This window comes from Pteropus alecto, unplaced genomic scaffold (genome assembly GCF_000325575.1).
Source record: "Pteropus alecto unplaced genomic scaffold, ASM32557v1 scaffold3, whole genome shotgun sequence".
NCBI lineage: Eukaryota > Metazoa > Chordata > Mammalia > Chiroptera > Pteropodidae > Pteropus > Pteropus alecto.
Genome location: NW_006442484.1, coordinates 5,710,491 through 5,714,488, shown reverse-complemented (window position 1 = coordinate 5,714,488; position 3,998 = coordinate 5,710,491). Strand labels below are relative to the sequence as shown.

General features: G+C 51.8%; 1 long non-coding RNA gene across 1 annotated transcript in view; it reads right to left on the bottom strand.

The window, feature by feature from the left end:
- Positions 1-459, bottom strand: part of LOC112470266 — a 3,505-nt gene extending 3,046 nt beyond the window's left edge. Inside the window, exon 1 of the long non-coding RNA XR_003042910.1 lies at positions 387-459. This is a non-coding gene — a long non-coding RNA (uncharacterized LOC112470266). The remainder of the gene's footprint in view (positions 1-386) is intronic.
- Between the last annotated feature and the right edge of the window lie 3,539 nt (positions 460-3,998).

Below are 3,998 nucleotides of genomic sequence, written 5' to 3'. Positions count from 1 at the left end.
AATCCTGCTTCCTTGCTCTGTCCAGCAACTCCCTCCCTACACCCCTCCCAATCTGTTCGTCCTTGGCATCAAGGCCCCGACCCCCTGCAACCAAGCCACTCGTGCTTCCCTCTCTAGCACTGCCCCCACATCTCTCTCTCAGCTCAGGCATCATCCAAGGGTGTGAATTGCTACCATCCTTGAGGAAATGCTGAGTTGCTTGGGGACAGGGCCTGAGGCTGCACCCCACCTCTCCCTGAGACCTTCAGGGGCTGGGTGAGTTTGGGTCTAGTGAAGGGGTCTCCCAGGAAGAGCTATGCCCACTGCTAGCCTGCCTGCAGGTGGCCTGGCTCTGGTTAGGATTGCTTTGCTGTCCAGTGCCAGCCGGGAGCCAGGACCACACATACCTTGCCCTCAAGGACCTGGGTTGGCAGATTGGGAAGCTTGGTCTCCGGCTCTGACTTCTCTCCTCAAAAGAGAATCTGCCAGTGTGCGGAATTCTGAGGCAGGGCCTGGAATCCAGCAGCAGGCTCCAGCCTGGGAGGTCCGGGCTCCACCCTTCTTCCAGCTGTGCCAACCCTACAGAGCAAGAAGACTGAGTGAAGAAGGTGCTCACACCACACTGAGCACCCCCAGTCCCAAGAGCAGCTGAATTTGTCCCCAAAGCTCACTAAAACTTTCACTAAAAGTGCTCTTTCAGTTCTGCTCTGCCATGGGGCAGGATGGAAGACAGGTGTGTTCCTTCTATGCTTATCAAAATTGATTAAAAGGCAGCAGTGGAAGGTCCAGTCCACAGAGAGCCTGGGTTCACTCCTCTTCCCACGGTCAGGATACCCAGAGCGACTCAGGCTGGCCTGTCATCAGGGGCGGCTGGAACCTCCCCAGATTACCGACTTAGTCCTGAAACCCAAAATTAAAGCTACATTGAACTTCTCAAAGCGGCAGTTCCAAAGTCTGTTTGCAAACAGATCCCGAGAGAATGCTTTTTAATACAAAAGAGTCCCACAAAACTGGGAGGGTGTAGAAACGGGGTCCAGAAGCTTGCCCAGCAGCGCCCCCTGGTGAGGGAAGGGCTGTGGTGACGCGGCATGGCTCCCATGACCCGGCGGCGGGTCGGCCGCGGGGAGGCGGGAGGGGTCTGGTCTGAGCACCACGGGGCTTCCCCACCCCAGCCCTGGATTTCATCTCAAAGGTGTCCAAAGTCTTCTATGTATTTCCAGCTGTTCAGTCCTCCGCACCTCACGAATGAGAACAACGAGGCACGGCAGGGAAATCAGTTTGTCCCAGGCCCCGAGAGGACATTTCCAGCAAAGACCCTTCCCAAGTTCTGGGATTCAGACTGAGTAACCAGGGATGAAACAGAACCCCAGTGTCCATTCAGGGAATGTGCAGCATTCAGGGCTGGCTTCCTGGAGGAAGCTGGCTGATCTGTGCTTGGCAGGACAGGAAGCATCCAGATCCTGGCAAGAGGTCACAGGACCTTCATTCCAGTGAAGGATCAGGAAGAGGGCTTGAAAAATAAATTTTTTTCTTGGGTTTTAGAAAGAGTGATGGCTTTGCAAAGAAAGTCCGTCCTAAGTAACAGGTTTCCTTTTTTCTTTTTAGAATGTTAATAGTAGATTTTACTTAACCCATTTCTGTTGGGGTTTCCAATACAACCCCAGGTCAGATGATTTGTTGGGAGAACTCAGCATACAGTTGTACCCACAGCTGGGATTTTTTTTTTTTTTTTTAACAGCAAAAGGCTGGATCTAGAGCAAATCAACACAGAGAAATGTGCTTGTGGTGAAGTCAGGAGGAAACCAGATACAAGGTTCTGGTTTCTCCCATGGAATGACACAGAACTAGTTTAATTCCCCTAGCAGTGAGTTGTGACTGCACATTTGAAATGTTGTCTGCCAGGGAAGCTCGTTGAAGACTCAGTGCCCAGGGTTCTTACTGGGGCTGGTCACATAGGCGCCCCCCGCAGGCACATGCCCAAATTCCAGCCCGCCTGGAAAGGGGAGAGCCGGCGCGTTCGGCTTATACCATGTTATCTTACAGTCTGGGCGCAGTGGGCCGCTCTCGTCGTTTAGGGGATGGTGAGAACCCTTCTAGGTCACAGGTGTTTAACAATTGCTTTTCACTTGTATTATTTCAGATTATTGACCATGAGGTAAAGAGCAAGCCCCTATACGAGGCACACAAACTTTTTTTGACCTTCCTCCTGCCTCACCGGCTATTTCTTTTAAGGTCTCCTTCACGGGTTCCTCTATCTCCTTGACGTTAAATGTGGGGGCCCCCAGCTCAGCCTCTCCAGCTGTTATCCCGTCATTCTCACGACCATCCTGAGGGTTTTAAATACCATCCGTCATGTGGATGACTGTTTTGTTCAGCCCTCTGATGTCCACATAGAGGTGTCAAGTTGGCATCGGGAACCTCACATGACTTTACGCCGTTACCTCCATCTCTCCCCTGCCCCCTCAGCTCCCCATGGCGATCGATGAAATCAGCACCCACCCAAGTACTAAGCCATACACTGGGCTTGTCTTAGCATGTCTCTTCTTCCCTCGCATAAGCACCACTAGCAAGACCTCTCAGTGTTACCTCAGGGTGTGTCCTTCGCTGCCCACTCAGAGTCTCCTCCATCCCAGTCCCAGCCACCACTTCTGGCCTGGATGGCTGTAGTGACATTTCTGGTCTATCTACACAGTTGCTTGTCCGCTTAGAGACCATTGTCCACACAGTGCCAGAGGGAGCTCTCTAAAATGTGCATCGGCTATGTCCCCACTTTTGTCCCCCTATGACCACAAGGCTCTGCAGGACGTAGCCCTTTCTGGAGTCCCCTTTGTCAGGTGTCCCCTCACTGGTTCTGCTTCAGCCAAGTGGGCCTTCTCTCACAGGCATCAAGTTCACCCTACGCCAGTGCCTTGGCACCTGTTGTTTCCTTTCTCTGAAAATGTCAGCTCCCAGCCTTCACACCTGAGTGTGGGAGCAGGCTGACCAGCCTCAAGGAAGCTGTGACATCTGGGTCTGGTGCTGGGAGCCAGCAAGACAGGCACAGGGAAGGGAAGATGGCATCCAGGATCTTCATTTCTAGGCCTTGGGTTGTATGGTGCTCCTCTTAAGAGGGTAGAAAGGAGGTAGGTGAGGGAGGGGCTGGCTTTGGGGTGGGACCAGCCAGGGAGGATGATTCTGTCCAACTGGCTCCCAGGGTGAGCCTCACATTCTCATCTGGAAAATGGAGTTGTTGGGAGAATGCAAAATAATATATGTCCAAATGTTGCACTATGCCCAACCTCCCTGCCCCAGAGTGGGCTATTTCTAAAATTGATGTTGTTATATGATCCCGAAAAGTCCAAGAGTTAGATGAGATTTCCTATGTCTTTCCAGCAGTCACAGCCACTCTTGAATTCGAGATTTGCCTCAGAGTGCAGAGGAGGTGGGGTCCAAGGTCTGTAGGGACACAAACGAGCCTTCCTTCGGGCTCCTCTGACCCCTATCCCATCCTGCCTGCAGTACCTCATTCCCCACGAGGGCCTGCAGCCGGCTCCTGCCATCTGCCGTGATTTATAGAAAAGAGGCTGTGATTAATCAGCTAGTCAGCACCGAGAGCAGCCATTTTCTTTCATTTACCTGCCCCCTGACCCCCAGCACAGTCCCAGGCAGAGCTGGGCAAGTGTATTAATCATGCACTTTAAAAATATTTAAAGGAGGAGCTGGGCCTGGAGCGGAGTCTCCTTTAATGGACTCGTTTTCAGCAGAGGGTGAGTATGCTAATTAGAAGATAAAACAAACTGGCTGTTTGAAATGCAAATGAGCTCATGGAAGTGCTTCTGGTCCCTTCCTTCCTAGCTGCCTACTTGGAAAGCTAAATCTTACTTCTCCCAGCCACTTCCCGCTATGGATGCTTAACCAAAAAAGATTGTGGCTAATTCTGAAACTGAGAGGTGCTTGGTCTTGTTTTCTCCCCCTCCTCTTCTTTTATTAGGCACAGGAAGACAAAAGTCTTTCGCACTCTTATGTTTGGAGAAACCCAA